Source organism: Alnus glutinosa, chromosome 5 (assembly GCF_958979055.1).
Source record: "Alnus glutinosa chromosome 5, dhAlnGlut1.1, whole genome shotgun sequence".
NCBI classification, from domain to species: Eukaryota; Viridiplantae; Streptophyta; class Magnoliopsida; order Fagales; family Betulaceae; genus Alnus; species Alnus glutinosa.
In genome coordinates, this window is record NC_084890.1 from 30901472 (window position 1) to 30920364 (window position 18893).

Consider the following 18893-nt stretch of genomic DNA (forward strand, 5'->3'; position numbering starts at 1 on the left):
AAGATAAAATAATAGGAATATAATTATAGTTATCATAGTGGGTCCTAATTGAATGAGTAATTAATTACATTAACAAAGGTGTGGTTTAAAAATATGCGGAGGGTCAAATGTTAGTTAATAAATGATATGGTTTTAAAATAATGGGGTCCTTCATTAATTTATATAAGTAGGGAGGCTTTAAATAAAAAAACGAAATCCCTCCCAGCCATTCACAACCTGCCACATGTCCCTTATCCCTTTCACTTTTCCTCTTCTTTTCTTTCTTTTCTTTTCTTCTTTTTTCTCCTCGGTGGACAGCAGTCCACGACTGCTTCCTCTCTTCTTATTATTCTTCTTTCTTCTTCCTTCTACTTCTTCTCTGTTCTTCATTTCTTCTTTCTTTCTTTTCTCTTCAATGAATGAGAGAGTGAGATCATGAGATTGAGAGAGTGGAGAGACAGAGAGATGAGACCGAGTGAGAGTCGAGAGATTGAAGGAGAGATCGAAGCCCGATCCACCGGTGGATGACGCGGGTGAAGCTACGATGGCCGATCTTCTAGGTGCGATTTCCGGTGAGTTTTCCGGCGGTCCCAGTAGCGATTTCCGGCGAGCTCATTGACCCAAGAACCCATGGAAACCCGAAATCCATTGAACCCGAGAGAGAGAGCCGTGACCCGAACGACCCAAAGACCCGATCCTCTATGGGCGTTTTTCGATGGCGACTTGATTCCCGGTGGCCAGAAGTCGATTTCCGGCGACCTAAGGAGCTCCGGCGGAACCCAGGAGCCGAACCACGAAGACCTGTGGCCTAGACCCGCGACCCGCAGAACCCGTGAGGAAGACCCGATTCTTCATGGCGTTTTCCGGCGGCTTTTCCGATGGAACTAGTGAGCGAATTCTGATGGATTCTCTGTGAAAATTCCCAAGGTATAAATTCTATAATTTATATGGATTAATTTGTTGATTTTTGAATTAGGGTTTGATAATTTTGGGGGTTTTCTATGATTGGGTGTTGGTCTTGATTGATTGAGTGATGTGTGTGCACTGTTTGGCCGAGTATTGATTTGGGTGTTCCCTGTTTCAGCCGAGCAGTGTCTATGTGTGTGATGTTTTGCCTTGAACTTAAGTGTTTTGGATTCTAAGTGTATTGATCAAATTTGGTTATTCCTTGTAATCCGATTCTCTATTTGGCCAAATGATTTTAGTTGATAAATTGTGGATTAGGGGTTTTGTGGTTGATCGGTTCTGTGGATAGTTATATACCCTGTTTTGAAGAAATTCTCTATTTTGATTGTGACTTGGCCGAATATTGTATTGACTATAGTGTGTGTACAGATTTGGAGATCAATGGATTGTGTGTTGGTATTGGGCGTATTGGATTCATATGGCTAATATTAGATATTGTGATATGGTGGATTTTCTGTGTTGTGGTGCTAGCCGGTTAGTGTTAGTGTATTCACTGTGGAGGGCCGTGATTATGGGTTGATGTTCGGTTGGTTGGGCTATTGTTGGAAATTATATTTTAGAATCAATGTTGATGGGTTCCTTAAGGTTTGGTGTTTGTCTATGTTAGAGATATCTGGATAGGTAATATTTGTTGTGGAGGATTTACTTGTGTTGGTTGTGATTTAATTCTACGGATGTGCTTTTGAGGTATATTGCTTGGTTATAGTTGATGGATGATTTTGGAATGTGGTAAGTGGGTTGTAATTTGTTGATGAAGGTTATAATTGATTTCAAGTTGTTTATTTAAGAGATTAACCATATGAGTTGGATTTATTGATACACTTTGGGTTGAGGCTTTATGGTGAATTTAGAGAATGTAATTGTCAATTGTTGATGATAGTGTGAAATTTTGGTATAAAGTAATTCCAATTAGAGGAGATTGATCTTGTTATGTAAATAAGGATTTTTCGGACATGAAGAATAGGGTTGACTCAATTGAGTTAGATTCTTTATTATGGTTTATTTGGATGCTTAGAGGAGCTATTAAATTAGTAGGTTAATAAGTATAAGTTAGGAAGCTATAAGAAACACATGAATATAGCATGAATCCATTAGGTGACAACTTAGTAATTAATTCACTTATCCATGTACACTTAATATTTACGTGTACTAATGGAATAGGCTTAAGCGTTGTATATATATATACGTATATATGTATACAAATACATGTATATGGCTCAAGTATAAATATTGATAACTTAGTAAATACATGATAAGCCATAAAAATGGTTAGTAATATTAAGGTAGTACAACATTAATGAATGATTAATCTAATAATAGCTTAAGGTATCTAGATAGCTTTAGGAGCGAGTAACGTGACATGTGAGCACGCGGGTAGTTAGGATGTCATAGAGTATGTAATTCAATAGCATAGTCTAATGCTACCAATGTTTGCAGGATTGTGTTGTAATTGGAGACTTCAATGGGTTCTCCAAAGTAGAGTTCGAGTAATTGGAATCCAGTGGGAGTTCGAGTCAGGAGTCTAATGCAGCCAAGGTGGGTATTCCACTCACTGAGAAAATATATATTTTTATATGTATTGTATTGATAAAAATATATATATTGTTATTGAAACTGAACCAACCATATGATGAAATGTATATGCTTTGAGATGATTTATTAGTTTCGATTATGTTTAAACTATATCAATGATGTTAACGAGATAGTGCAAGAGTGAAAAGTATTGACTAGATTTAAAGTGTTAAGTTCTGCGGTTGAGAAGTAAATTATGCAAATTGTTTGAGAATATGTCATGTTGAAACTGCGTAGATTTGATAAAGAAACTAAGTTTTGAATGATTTCAAAGTGTTGGGTAAAATGCTGGATTTGTTTAGTTTTAAAAGGGCGTGATTTAACAACTGCATGATTTCAGCGTGACACAGTAGAAAATATATACTGGTCAAGCACGGAACATTGAGCATGTAGTATAGAGCATACATATCAGAGTAACAGTATCAGCAGAGTAACAGTATCAGCACATTCAGGCAGTATCAGCAACACATTGAGGCATGCATAGCATATATAGCATTGTTTTGTGAGAGATGTTTTTATGTTATGAGTAGTTTTACTAGACGTATTGGTATGCATAAGAGTCTTCATGAAAAAGATCTTATGTATATTTCTATCGGATAGTCATGTGTTAAGGTCATACATTGAACTTGAAAGTACATGGATACATGACTACCCAGGTGCGAGTAATAGCATGTCTATGAGTAGGAATGTTGACTGTTCTTGTTCATCAGGAAAGACGTGTTAGCATGATTGAGTTTAACTCTAGTGCTCTCATGATCTACTGACGTCAAGGCACGAAGCTAGAATACGATTAGAGATGGTGTTGCGAGTGTTTTGTTGAAGGATGTTATCCTAGTACAGAAAAGTAAGATGCCATGTTCTTTGCTTAAGACCTATGTGTATACGTGATATCTGTGATGGAGTGATCGTGTGCACATATGTCCAAGCGACCGGTGAAAAGTATTATTATAGAGGGGTCTATATGTAGAAACTTCCAAGGAGGGATGTCTGGAACTTCTACATGTTTTCACAGCTATATAGTATGTTTTAAATGATTTCTGAGTAGTCGGTGTTTGCTACATTAGCTGTTGGTAAATTGTGGCTAATATAGTGCTCGCACGACTAAAATAATATAAAGGTTGGTTCTTTGTGAAAACTCAGTTAGTCTTATACCACTGAGGTCTTTGTATGAGGTATACTAAGGCGGTGAACTCATTATTTTACCTATGCGGATGTGGATACCACCACAACCGTGTAGATGATGTTTCTTTGGCTGCAGGTACTTCGGTATAGTCGAGTCGGTAGCAGTATGCTTGGGATATTATGACTGAAGCTCGCCGCGACAGTTGTAATTGTCGGACCACGGGTTGTCCACTATTTCATAGGTTTGGTATGGCTTATGACGTTTGTGTCACTTATTCTTTGTTAAGCCATTATTGTTATGTAAATATTGTGTTAATAAGACTCAAACAGATAGATGTTAAATGGCTCAATGCTGTAATTAATTTGTGATAGATGTATGAGTTGTAATTTTCGCTATTTAGATTTATGTTTTCCGCTGCATAGATAGATGTATGTTATACTTTGATTATCAGGTACATGTTATGGGGCATGTGCCATATGTTGGCTGAGCGACACATAGTCGTGCCACTGTGAGGACTCGTTTTACGTTTTGTATAAAAAAAAAAAAAAAAAAAAACGGGTCATCACAACCGCAATGTGCTGCTAGAACACAATACATTGCATTAATTAGCATCACAACTAACAATTACACCTAGTGGCGTTTGAATCGCTCAAAAGCCATTTTTTTACTAATTTACCCATACAGCTCTAACGTCCCTAAGTATTTTATTAATCCCCACATTGTTAACCCATAAGCCTAACTTAGGGTTATCCACAATAATATATCACTTTAATAAAATACCTAAAACTATTGTCTATGAGAAACTTACCACAAACTCACCAAGCAGTGACCAAATGCTCGGGGTGTTCCTGGCAACTCCAAACCACACCAAACCTAAAGAAAATACCAAGTTAAACTCATTTCTATAAAATTTAACAAAAACCTCTAAACGATATGAGTTTAACTATTTACCACAAAACATTCGGTCAGAACGTAGATCAGGCTTCAAGGATTACGTTATCGAAGTCGAATCTAAAATTGAACGGTTGGATTTCAAGATATCACAGTTTTTGAGTGAAAAACCGTGAAGAAATAGTGAAGGAAACCGTTGATAATGAAGGAAATGGGTGTACTGCCCCTTTTAAATTGGTTCCCGTCCGGACAGCCATCTCCAGTCGTCCGGACGCGCGCCATTTCAGACAGATCGTCCGGACAGGCATGAGTCACCCGTCCGGACGCGCATCATTTAAGAAGACGTGCGCCGCTCGTTGCGGACCGTCCGGACCCTATAAAGTAGACGTCCGGACGCACGTCGTTTAAGAGAAACATGTACCGCTCGTTGCGGACCGTCCGGACCCTATAAAGTAGACGTCCGGACGTGCGTGGAATGAGCGTCCGCCACGTGGTGATAAGGTACCGTCCGGACGAGCCTGTTGAGCCGTCCGGACGCGCCATGATGAGTACCAAATATTGTGTATTTGGACCCCTTAATTTACATTAGTTAAACCTTTAGCTTTGTTATTTTCTAATGCTTTGGTTAGTTTTAGTGTTTTTATATTTTGTAGGACAATAAGAGAGAAATGATACAATTCAAGCAAAATACAAGGAAATTCGGATGCAGCAGACCAGTACATTTAGACTGATCATAACAGGACCAAAAGATATCCGTTTTGGGAGTTTCTTAGGTCTAAATTGAAGTTCAAGATGTCAGCTTTCCAACGCAACAATTTTCAGCCAATTTGGAGATGCGTGGAAAAAGATATGGCTGTTTGAATTTCAGTCGTCGGATCATCCCGAAAATCCGGAACCATCTCTCTTATTATTTTTCTTTTGCTTCATCCCTTGTCTCCCCAAAGCTAGAGCCAATACACGTTTTTCTCCACATTCTCAGCCACTTAATCACCTTTTTTTCCACTCAACATCATTCCATAAAACACTCACCACTCATTCCATAAAACACTCACCACTCATTCCATAAAACACTCACCACTCATTCCATAAAACACTCACCACTCATCTCTCCACTCATACACCCACTCACCCATTCCACACAAACCACTTGGCTATAAAAGGAGACCAAGGCTGAAAATCAAGGGAAGAGAGGAGGCATGAGCCTCTTTGTACATAACTTCTTGCTTCTCTTCTTCTTGTAGCTTATTTCTTTCCTTTTGCAACTCTTTGATTTTTATGCTTTTAATGTTTTAAGTTGTAGTTATTTTATCATGTGTAGCTAATATTTTCGTTTGGGGTTGAGGATGAAACCTCACCATTGAAGAGAAACCGAGTTTCTTGCTTGTTCATGCTATTTGAGTTTATGGGTTTGATTTCTCATTGTTCTACTTCGATTTTCTTGAAATGATGTTTTGATATCTCTTGTGGTTTCCGGATACAAGTGATGATGTAGAATAAGTTTCATTAAATCGGTTGCTTGGTTTTTCATCTATCAAAACATTGGACATTCATTGTGCGTCGTTTGACTAATACATTGTTTTATCGGTTCGAATGAAGATATCCATTGTGATTGAATGATACATTGGATGTTTGGATTTCAATTGGTACTCTTTGTGATTTGTGCTATGAACGAAATCATTGAATGATCTAAATGATTTTTGAAGCAATGTAGAGCATACCTAAGATTTATACGTGACAACCTCGAATAAGTGTGATGAGCATGAGATTAGGTTGATATGATTTGGTGAGTGTGGATTCCAAAACCCTAGACCCCTTTATTTTCATTATTTTTGTTTATATTATCTTTTAACAAAAACCCTAAATTTGGAACTAGGTTAAAATAGGATTAGTTTGAATAGAGATTAATTTTCGCAACACAATTTCCTGTGGGATCGACCTCGCACTTGCATAACACTATATTGCAAAATGATTCGTGCACTTGCGAGTACTTATTTTAAAACACATCACGCCACATTAATTTTATTTATTTAATCCCCCTTTGCATTTATTCAATTTCTCCTACATTCTCACATTTTTTCTCCTTTTATAATCTAATCTTTGGTCCATAAAACATTATCTGCGCGTCCCACTATATTTCCTAGTCGTCTAGTTAAGTATAACTGTCTATCCCTATAAATTTTATTCCCAATTTCGCCCGATAATAATCGGGACATCACACTCCTAGTACTCCATATTGTCCTTTCCCGAAAATGAATGCATAATGTTTTTGTGCTTTTTTCCCTTACACTCTTTCTTTATCATTTCTTTTTCTCCCTCGATTTCATTTTTTTTTTCTAAGCAAAATTAGGAATAGGTACATGCAGGAACTGGTTTTATGGTGTTTCATGCTGTATTAACTTTCCATCGCAGAGTTGACACGCAATAGCATCTATGTGATCGACCAGCATTAGGTTCATTTATAAAATCCTAATCTGGGATATTGTCTATGATTTAAAGGCAGTGAGATACTTCTTGATCGTTATCTTGTCCACTACTAGCCAGCCAGAAGCCTAGCTAGCTCTGAGGTCTACTCATTTTTGCAAACTGATCAGCTGACATATTAATTGTACCCAGTTGTAATTTAATATATACTAAAATGAAAATTACAAAGATCGAAGTTCCTCTCCATAATATATAGTATATATATACTCAAGCAATATGCTTTCGTGTAACCTTGACTCACTTATGATCAAGGTATGCATTAATATTTTAAGATTAGTTTAACCACACAAGTTTAAAGCATTTCAAGTTTCATGAATCCACGTAAATTTACAACAAAGTCAGTAAATTCAGAACTACTAGCCAGCCCTCCATGTGACGTTTTGACCTTGTCTGTAAATCACCAAATCCTTAGCCAAAAAAGCGCAAATCACTAAATAAATATTAGAAGTTCTATATATATAGTTTGAGGGTAAAGAGGGAGATAAATTGATTTATAGGAGAATCAGCATGCAGTTGAGTTGTCAAATACCAAATGAATGAATGGCGCTTGAATTTCTTGACAAAGAAGATCATGATCACAAGCATGGCAATAATCGGGCATAAGTTTTGAGGATTAGTTTTGGAATAATATTGTTTTTTACTTTTTTTACAAGAATTTTGCTTTATTTTAAAGTTTGTGTTTTTTTTTTTTTTTTTTTTTTTTTGTATTTTTATCTTTTTCTCCAAATATTTTGCTTGTAGAGCACTAAGAATCTAGCCTATGTAATGGCATATGCATGGTCTGTATTCTTTTTCACTTCAGTTTTGAAGTATTTATCAAATTTAAGTCTTTTTAGAGTTCTTTTCTATTTTTTTTTTTTTTTCGATGAATAAAAAACTTTATAAAGCACAACTCAACATCCAACAAACACTCTAGTGAATACTGGAAGCACTCCTGCATAGAGACAAAGAAACCCCCTAGCTAGGACACCAAATACCAAACAACATAGCCTACTGCTCCTAAAAAAACAAAACTAATATAGCAGGAAACTGCTACACACAACCAAATCAACAGAACAGAAACAAAACACTGCAGCAACCACAAACACCAGAATCAAATATCAAAACCAGAAAAATCTCCGGGAACTTCATCAAGTACATCCGGCACTCCATATTTGGAGACTGCAACACCATCAACTAGAGCTGTATAAGTCGATCTGCTGAAGTCAGTACTGGGTCGAACTGCTGAAGACAGTACTGGCCGTTCAATCTCTTCATCTGGACCCGCAAGAAATAATACCCCCATTGCCATGAGCTTCGAACACAACTCTTCTGTAATCAAAACAGCTGAAAACTGTATTCAAAACCAACACAATGGACCAAAGACTAAAAGCCCTCCACTTCTCAGCATCAGAAAGATCCATAAATCCAGAAATAGCACCACAGCAATAGCAGACAGCAGCTAAGACAGCATCAAATTCAAATTCCATCTATGCACAATAGGTATGTGGTTTGATAGATTTTTAAATCTACCTTTAGCCAAGATCCGAGACCTAACTTCCCACAATATACAAGCCACAATAGCCTCTTCAGATTTGGGAGTATTCCCATGTAGAATATCATTTCTATGTCTCCACAAATGATAAATCACAGCCCCAAAGCATAACTTCCCCAAGCAAGCCTTAAGATTTTTCCCCTTAAGCATAGCAATACCCCACTCAATAACATCCTCCCAAAAAATAGGAATATTATCAAATAAACATTCAGCCAATACTGTCCTCCACACTCTCTTGCTGAAACTACAAGAAAAGAAAAGGTGATCCCGAGACTCCATCCCTCCATGACAGAATAAACAATTCACATCACCCGTATACCCCCAGCAAACCATCCTCTGTTTAGTGACTAAAGCATCCCTACAAGCCAACCAACAAATAAAGGAATGCCGATGAATGGCTAAAGAAAACCAAACCAATTTCCACCAAGAGGCTTACGGGAACTTAACCCTCAACCTATCCCAAGTTTCAGTACAAGAAAATGTTCCCTTTTTTGATAACCAAATAGGAGTATCTACACCCCCAATTTTAATCCCCGGCAGTTGGCTTTGAATATCCACCAAAGCCTCTGACCTAACCCCCTGCCAAAACCAATCTCCATTAAGAATAATAGAGGAGAGCTTAATATTAGTATGGAAACCTGAATCATATATCACCCTAAAACCATAGTGATCACACAAGTAACCAATAGGGTGCCAATGATCATGCCAAAGGAAAATATTGCTCCCATCACCAACCTGAAACCGGATGAAAGACTTAGCAATATCCCTAAGCTGAAGAATCTTTTTCCAGCTCCAAGAACAAGACTTAGGAATAGAAAGTTGCCACAAACTCCTACCCTTCAGCCAATTAGCTTCAATCCATGCCACCCAAAGAGAACCAGCTTTGGCAAAAAGGTTCCAAATGTGATTTAACATTGAAACTTGATTCGAAAGGTCAATTCTTCTAAACCCTAAGCCACCTTCCATCTTAGGAACACAAATCCTTTCCCAAGAAACCTTAGCATGAGCTTTAACATCACCACCACTCCAAAGAAATCTGTTAAATTTCTGCTCTAAAAGGTAGATAATCCTTTTAGGAAGAATAAACACCCGAGTCCAGAAATTCTGCAGACTAAATAAAACTGAAGATAGAAGCTGTAACCTTCCAGCAAAAGAAAGATTCCTAACCAACCAGGAATCAATTCTGGACGAAACCTTAGAGATCAAACAATCACAATCCGCAGCAGACATGCGTTTAGTTAGAAGAGGGACTAGGCCGTCTTTCTTATCTTTAATCTTTTTATATATATATATATATATATATTTTCTCTCCATAATTTCCATTTATATCTTTCGTACTCTAGTTCTGTTTACTGCCAGATATACGCTATCAAAACAATTTCAATTCTATTTAGCGTCGGTTGGTATCAGATCCTAGGTGTGCTACATCAATTGGTATCAAGCCTAGTTGCGCTGAATGATCGATCAGTTGGTATCATAGTGTCTTTTTCATAAATTTTTGGTGGCTGGTGGAGTGGTGGTCGTGCTCGTGGTCAACATGACAAGTTTTTGAATGAATAGTTAAGTCCCCTACCACTACCAAAAAAAAAAAAAAAACCTGATTAGCGTCGTTTTTAAAACACCACAAATCACTAAGAAAATGATGCTAATTTTTAGCGTCATTTGTTCTGGTTATTTTTTTTTCCACCTTTAGTAATAGCGTTGAGAATGTTGTTTATAAACAAACGTGCAAATTTTAATGTCTTTAAAATAATAATAACAATAAAAAACGACGTTAAATATGAAATATAATTCTCACGTCAAATATTGAAGATAATAGCAGTGTTTTTATGCATACAATGAGATTTGTCTGTACGTAGTTTTAACGTCAATTTTAATAAATGACGTATTTCTTTTTCCTAAGAATTAGTGGCATTTTAAGGAAAACGCCGCTAATTTCTTATATAAACCCAAATCCATATCCTCCTATATATATTGTATTTCACAATTCAAATACCATTAAATCCAAAAATTAAATAAAACTCCTTCAACTACTTTCATATATATATATATATATATAAAACCGCTAGCTAGGTAGCCTCATTTGACTTCTTGACATTTCAGAAAGCATATAGAAAATCCAAACTTTCACAGCGAGAGAGATTTAAAATAGGAGTAGTTGTACGTCCCCTCATTTAGATTTATGTTTATTTTCAATTATTATTTAAATATAATGTGTCAAAAATTAACAAATATTCTAGACGTCAATATAATGCATGTCGCATCATCTTTCTTAAACTCAAACCCTTTGGTGTAAAATAACGTCTCTCTTGTACGTGTTGGTAATTAAGCTAGTGAACCAGTAGTACTGGTCAGTCCATTTGAAAATTTAAGGTCTGTAGGGTGGTCTTGGTGCATGGTGTTCCCGGCCTCAAGAAAACCTTAACCCATCTGAGTGTCTAGAATGTAGCGAGTTGTGTCTTTGGGAATTCATCATCTAGATCCCAAATGTCTAATTAACCAAAGTGAAATTATATATTACTAGTGAATAATTTATTATTGTCATGATGAACTAATTAGAAAGAAATCTACAGATTTAGAATATAATTTCCCAGCCAAGTGCCCATTGGACAAATTTATAAATAATCTAATTTTTTTTTTCTAAATTATCCTCTAGCTTTAACCGATTATACAATTAAAATTGTCCAAAGAACATTACTATATATTAATTAGTGCCCATTGTACCTGTTACTGTTAACCTTTAACCAAGCAAGGAGTAGTACTAAGTGCTATATAGTGTTTTTTGTTGTGTTTAATTAAAAGATATGGCAGACATTAATTATTAATTTTCATGATAGGAATATGGTTGAATCAAGTTTGTACGAAAGACCCATTTATTTCAAGGAAGACTAGTTTCTCATTCGAAGTCGATCTGAGTAAATCTGTCCCAATTATATGTGAGATTAATTAGTGCAAACAAAATAATAATAATAAAAATAGTTGGGACGACGTAAGGAGTTTGATATAATTAATATTTCATGAAATATTAAATATATTTCATATTTGGAAGCAGGCATATGAACTCCTATATTTCAGTGATAAATCATACCATTTAATTTATATATACTAAAGAAGCAGGAAGATAATATATCTAACAAGGCAACAAATGAAAACTTTCTTCTTCTTTTGTGTGTAGGTGCGTCATTCTTTCTCTTTTCTTTAATTTTGGAGGCCTCTCTGCGCTTGTCCTATATAGAAATCCTTAACAGATCGATCATTAATTTTAGCCAAATTGACTGTTTTAAAAATAAAATTGTGTTTCATTTTTGTTTTTTTGTGGAATAAATTTGAATTTAAACCATGCAAAGACAATTAAGTACAATTTTCGAGTTCATTTTTTAAACCACTTTAGTTAGCGGAATCTTCTTGCTAGTTTGTGGATTGTCTCGTATGGCAAAGACAAAAAAACAAACTTCTATTGTCCTTTTCCAAATTAAATGATCAATACATAACTTTTTTTTTTTTCATTAGTCTTTCTTTATAATTTATTTTTCTCCCACGTTTTATGGCATCTAAATACGTGAATATATAGGAATCTATCACGTCTGTACGTGTGACTGCATGCATATGGACCACAAAGCAGGAGATCTACATGAACACTCATCTATAACATGCATCCTCATCTAGCTGGGAGAGGCTGTCAAGGGATCGACTTGTATATAAGATTAGAATAATAAATGTAAAAACAACATATTTTACTACAAAGTCAGTAAATTCAGAACTACAGCTAGCTAGCCCTGCATGTGAGGTTTTGACCATGTCTGCGAATCTCACCAAATCCTTACCCTAGACCAAGTAAAAGCTCTATAGGTTGAGGGCAGACAAGGAGATAAATAAATATTATGGGTATCAGGGTATGGTTGCTAATTTTTGTCTCCTTTTTTCTTTTTTATCCGCCCCCCCCCCCCCCCCCCCCCCCCCCCCCCCCGAAAAAAAAAAAAAAAAAAAACTAAATATTAACAAATAACTTTCTTCACACAACACTAACAAACAACTCAAAGATCTTCTTACGTACCTTTATGGCATATATATTACACCAAAATCCAAACTTTTAACCATAAGAGATTTAAAACAAGATCGAGTAGTTGGGCGCCTCTCATTTAGAATTATGTTATTTTCAGTCACATTTATTTGAATATAATATATGAGTCATAAACAATCTAAATAAGAATATAACGTCGACATATAATCACCACTCTTTTAACCTTTAAAATGCCAATACAATTATTTTAATAATAAAATAAAATAACCATGGATCCTTAACAGTAACCTAAAAAAACAAAAATTGAAAAAGGCATATTTGTAAAAGACTATATTAATTGACGGAATTCCCTATGTGTTTTTATTTTTACATCCTTCGTATGCGCGCTTTTATGACATCGAGTTGCGTAATGTCAATTGGTTTAATATATTTAGAAGTAGAATTAATATTTCAAAAATAATATAATAAGGAAAATAGGGAATATAAAGTTCAAGAAAATTTACATAATACAATATTATTAAACTTTTAAAAGAATATACACAACTTCTAAAAGATCACTATTAACATCTTTATCAAGCGCATTCTTTTTTCTTTTTCTTTTTTTAATATAGATATGTGAAAAGAAATTACATCAAATTAGGGCTCGGGCAACCCAAAAATAAATACTAAGAATACAAGTACACGGATGCAATGCATCAAATTAAGACGTGGGCCTATTGATTTTTGGCACAGATACCAAGAACCCTAGTCACTAATAAAAGTGGTTAAAGGTATATATAGAATCCAGAGGACCCAAACACTAGTTGCGAAATAATTACAGGGAACACAGGGAAGATATAGAAAACAAAATGCCAAGAAGTACAAAAAGTGTGAAAATAAAAGTAACACAGCATCTGTATGGAGGAGGTGCTGGGGCTGGGAGTCACTGGCGCCAGCGCGTGTAGACTATGCGCCAACAGTGAACGCCCTTAGATTCGAACCAAACTCGGCAGAAGACAAGGTGGAGGCCTATGAAAGTTGCGTTGACGTGTAGAAAAGCAGATAAAATGCCTCAAAAGAAGACATGGATAGGGTTAGAGTAAACTCTAGTAGGATAGGAGCCTCCAAGGAGGAGGAGGGGTGTAACGACTCACCTCCAATGATACAATATTGTCCGCTTTTGGTTCTCTTAAACCAGATTTTCCAGTGGGTCACCCATCTTTGTACTTCTCTCGCAGAAGCACGCTTAACTGCAGAGTTCTGATAGGTTCATGACCATCACAGCTTTAAAATGCGTTGTATCAAGAAAGATGTGAATATACATATAAGCACATAACCATTCTCATACCTAGGCAATGTAGGACGTCACAATCACCCACTCTTGGGACCCAGCGTCCCCGCTGATGACCCTCATGGGGTCCCCCAATTTTTGGCGTCCCAACGAGTGCCCGCTTGCGACTCTCATGGGCTTGTGCACATTCCTCCCATCTCAGGCTTAACAATGGCTTTGATACCATTTGTAACGACCCACTCCAACGACACAATATTGTTCGCTTTTGGTTCCCCCAAATCAGACTTCTCAAGATGTCACTCATCTTGGTACTACTCTCGTAGAAGCACGCTTAACTACAAAGTTCTGATAGGTTTATGGTCATCCACTACAAAAATTCATCTATTTTTAAACGGTTTTGAACCGTCCAGAATAGGTGAAAAACCGATAGGAATCAATTCCTGACGGTTTGAAACCATCCAGATTTTAGTGTCGAAAAATTTAATTCATGACGGTTTGGGAAAAAGCATCAGGAATTGATTGTAGACGGTTTTGCCCAAATCGTCCAGAATTAATAATTATTATTTTTTTATATTAATATCATTCATAATTCCTTGCCGGACAGGTTTTTGAGAAATGTCGCCCATAATTTTCTCGTCAACAAATTACTTTGAATTTCCATCGTAGTTTGGTTTTGTCTTCTTTCCGTCCTGCGATTTGGGTTTTGGGTTACTGGGCAAATCCTTCGGACAGGATGAAATAAATCAATCATGGTCTTCTTTGTTTCTTCGCTCATCAGCCGCCTCTTCTTATCCTGGCAGCTCCCATAGCTGTTGTTCTTGTCCATTCTCGGCACCATCCCGTGCCATGAGTCCACCATTGCCAGGTGCTTCACCTCCATTCCTGAAAAAAAGAAAGCAAATTATAGGTTTGCGACCTAGGAAGCTGAAAATAATGCTTTTATTGCATGCCCATTTTTAAGAAACTCAGAATTTGAAGTAATTAAGGTAAAACTACTATAGTGAAAAGTCAAAGAAACAAAGAAGACCATGATTGATCTATTTCATCCAAACCGAAGGATCTGCCCAGTAACCCAAAGCGTAACAACGAAGACCCAAATATTTCACCCTATTTCAATAACCCAAAAGAAGACCCAAAAAAGCAACAACGAAATCACACCCAGAAAGCAAACCCATGCTAAAAATAAGACCCAAAAATCAACAACGAGAATAAGGGAAACATTTGGGGGAACCGGAAATATATGGTACCTTTTTTACTGAAGATGGTCGACTATACCAGTGGCGGTGGTCGTGGGTGGCGGTCGATGGGGTAGAGGGAGGAGATGGAGAGAGGGAGGAAAAGATTGGGAGGAAAAACTTTTGGAGAAGAAAGAATGGCTAAAGCTAGCGTTCGTGATGCGCTGGTTTTCAAATTTATTTATCTTTTTTTTTTTTTTTTTCAAACGGTTTGGTCCCAAACTGTCAACAAATTTCATGACGGTTTTAAAAGAAACCGTCGTGATTTCTTTTTTACAGACGGTTTTCAGAAAACCGTCTGTAAATTTTTTAATTCCTGATGCTTTTCTGAAAAGCGTCATCAAAAATTTAATTCTAGACGGTTTATAAAACCGTCTATGAAAAAACCGTCAACAATTGGTCATTTTTTTTGTAGTGATCATGGCTTTAAAACAAATTGTGTCAAGAAATGTGCGAATATACAAATAAGCACATACCCATTCTCATACCCAGGCGATGTGGGACGTCACATGGAGAGTAAAGGGGAAGGGGGAAGAGGAGTTAGTGGAGCATCCATGGTTAGCAGAGAAGGTTTCTTCATGAGGAGAGAGAATGGAGCAAAATATCAAATCGAGAAGGTTTTTTTTTTTTGTAGATATCCCGTTTGTTTTATTTGAATTTGTTGGTTGTTAATCAGGATGTTTGGAGGGTTACGGTGTTGTCTTCTTGTGCATGTGGTTAATGGTTATGGTGGCTGGAGTTTGACAATTTGAGGCAATGAATATTAGTGTTAGGCCATGAACGCCATTTCGTAGTGGTTATTGGGTTTTCTAGCGACTTTGGGAAGTAGAACATTTTCCTTAAAGATGAGCCGAGATGCGCTAAAGCTCGCCTTTTGGGGTGGTGATTCCCATGGTTTTGATATTGAGCTGTACGTGTGGTCTCGTTGGCCGGCGAAGGTTGCGATTGTCATTTCTTGTTACAAATTCTCTTGGGTTGCTATGTCTTCTCCGCACCCAAAATATAAAACAAACATTCATAAAATAAATTTATAAAAAGAAAAACAAAATAAAAATCATTTTTTTCCTAAAATTTTTTTTTTATATTTATTTATTTTTTTCTAAATACTTAGTCAATATTATTTTTTTTAATTTTTAATTTTTTTTTTATCACAACCTCAATGATAGATTGGAAAAACTGTGCAAATTTGTTCGTACTTAGATGGGGTGGGGTAAATGTTTCCACAACTTTGTTACGGTCTTGAAAAATGAAAAATCAAAGGGAGGCTCATATTAGAGATTTTAGTTTTTAATATAATTACAGCTGGGACTATGGCTTCATATTTTCACTTGTGAAATTGTGAGAATTTTACAATTTTATAGTTGATGATGAAAGATACGAGGCAGAGGAGAGGACATGTATTAATCTTGCTTAGGTTACTATGACTGAGGTGCTCTGTAGCCTCGAATTTTTCATAGGCTAACTTGATTTAGGGTCTGTTTAGATTTGTGATTTTAAAAAGTGCGATATAAAGGTAACGATTTGAAAATGTGGGATTTGAAAATGTGGTTTTTAAAAACGCAGTTAAGTGTTTGGAAAATCGCAGTTTGACTTTAAAATTACAGGTTAGCCTTTAAAATTATGCGTTTTCAAAAAAACACCATTTACCTGCGATTTGAAAAAACAGTTTCATTCGTTTTCAAATTGTACTTTTTAAAAACGCAATTTTCAAATGATTCATTTTTTGCGATTTGATTTAAAATTGTACTTTTTTGTTTACAAAATCGCAAATTCAAATGCACCCTTAGTTTATTTTATATGTATATATTCCGATGTATCGCTTGTAGCACTTATTCTAAACAAATGATATACTGTGTATCTAATGTATTAACTGACAATGTTAATATTTATTCAAATAGAAGTTTATACAGTAACTTTAGTATGTGTATTCAGACATGAAATAGAAAGAAAAAATATTTGACTACAAGATTTCTGATGTAATATTATATTATTATAGTGGTGTCACATTGCTTACGACTTGGTTATAATTAAGAGTTGTCTCTGTAATGCCCAGACTTAATTATAACCAAGTCGTAAGCAATGTGACACCACTATAATAATATAATATTACATCAGAAATCTTGTAGCCAAATATTTTTTCTTTCTATTTACGGAGGAGGATTATAATATTACATCAGAAATCTTGTAGTCAAATATAATATTACGACTTGGTTATAATTAAGTCTGGGTATTACATAGACAACTCTATAACCAAGTCTTAACCAAAAAAAGCTATCCATGTGACCATTTTGTTTTGTGTTGGACCACAAAACAAAAGTCCAAGTCTCTAGGAGAGAGATCGACAATTTGGACCGTAAATGAAAAGAGTAGCTCAATCGCCAGCAAGTTCGGGCTCGGTTCAGATAAGACTGGCTCAAAATTGGTTCATTTGTTAAACAAACAGAGCTTACACAAAAATTTAGATTCGATTAAATAAATGAGATCATATAAATTAGGTTCCGTTAGTATAAGTTTGTATAACTTCATTTTAATTTTTTTTGTAATATTATTCTTAACTTTATTATAAGAACATCATGTTAAGTATTTAAAAAGATAAAAATGAACTCCATCTTTCGTAATATGATAAATATAGTTTGAATTATTGTAATTGTGAGTCTTAATATAAATATATGCGTTTATATTTGACAATGCATTTGTATGTATGAGTGGATTTATATGTATTTATATGTGTGTATGATGAATGTATATATACATACTAAACAATTAAACGAACTGAACTTGAAGGTTCAACATGTGGCTCGACTCAACTTGATTACAACCCTAGCTAGACTACAATGAAAAATTAAGAAACTATATTTAATATTTTTTATGCTTTGTCTTAGTTGATTTTAATTTTTATTTATCGGATGTAATTTTTTAAAAATATTTTTAGCCGCACAAAAGGGTCCTAGACGGTGCTGATTCAAGTCTGATTAAAACATAATCTAGCCAAGTTCAACCAAGGTTTTTTACACTAATCAAGCATGGAGATTCCCACTGCCTATGAACATCTTCAGTTAAGTGCAAAATACCATCTTGTTTATATATATATATATAGGCATAAAATATATTTTATCCATAATTTATCCTTTTAAATCCCTTTGTCGGCGAACATCTGCGGGATAACACATGTAACCTCAGCACAACCCTTCCTCCAAACGCAGCATAGATGCTCGCACCCGCTTCTCGATCACTATTAATATTATCCGGCATGAGCGGAAGTTTGAATATATATTGAAGTCTCTGGGGGTTGCAAACATCGAAGAATAAAAAAATAAAAGAATTGGAGAAATGAAAAGCTAGGTCATTAATTACCATTGACTTTGTGATAATATGATGCTCTCTTAGGTTTGTGCTATAAATCCCCTGAAGAGCTGACAGAAACTTCATTGCACTCCTAGGCCTTCAGGGTAATAAGAGGGGCAGCAGCAAGTGCACTAAAACACTGACTAATTACATGTTGCAACCAAAACAACATTTGCTCACACCAATTTACGAAAGTGGATATTCCCATGAATGATTCAAAGAAGAACATGACTAAAGGTTGTTGCTAGCATACCAAGAATGATCCCTTGGGCAACTCTATAATAAAAGGTTGTTAATGTTCTGAACCTCTCCTGTCCAGCTGCAACAGACATTACATTTTCCTAAGTCAATCATGATTCATTTAGGTTGTCAAACAATTTCTCAATGAATATTTTGCAACAAAAGTTACAGACACAATCATGAAATGACAAAGAGCATAAGATATGTTCTATCGATGACACCGAGAGTCAGTGCAT

The 18893-nt window shown here is 35.7% G+C and overlaps 1 long non-coding RNA gene across 2 annotated transcripts; it reads left to right on the forward strand.

Moving 5' to 3' along the window:
* Window positions 1–300: 300 nt before the first annotated feature.
* On the forward strand, window positions 301–4039 carry LOC133869760 (uncharacterized). Of its 2 annotated transcripts, XR_009900525.1 has the most exons (3): window positions 301–906; window positions 2383–2481; window positions 3755–4039. It is a non-coding gene; the product is annotated as an uncharacterized LOC133869760 (long non-coding RNA). The 2 variants fall into 2 exon arrangements; XR_009900524.1 differs by lacking the exon at window positions 301–906 and having other exon boundaries at window positions 2164–2481.
* The last annotated feature ends 14854 nt before the right edge of the window (window positions 4040–18893 follow it).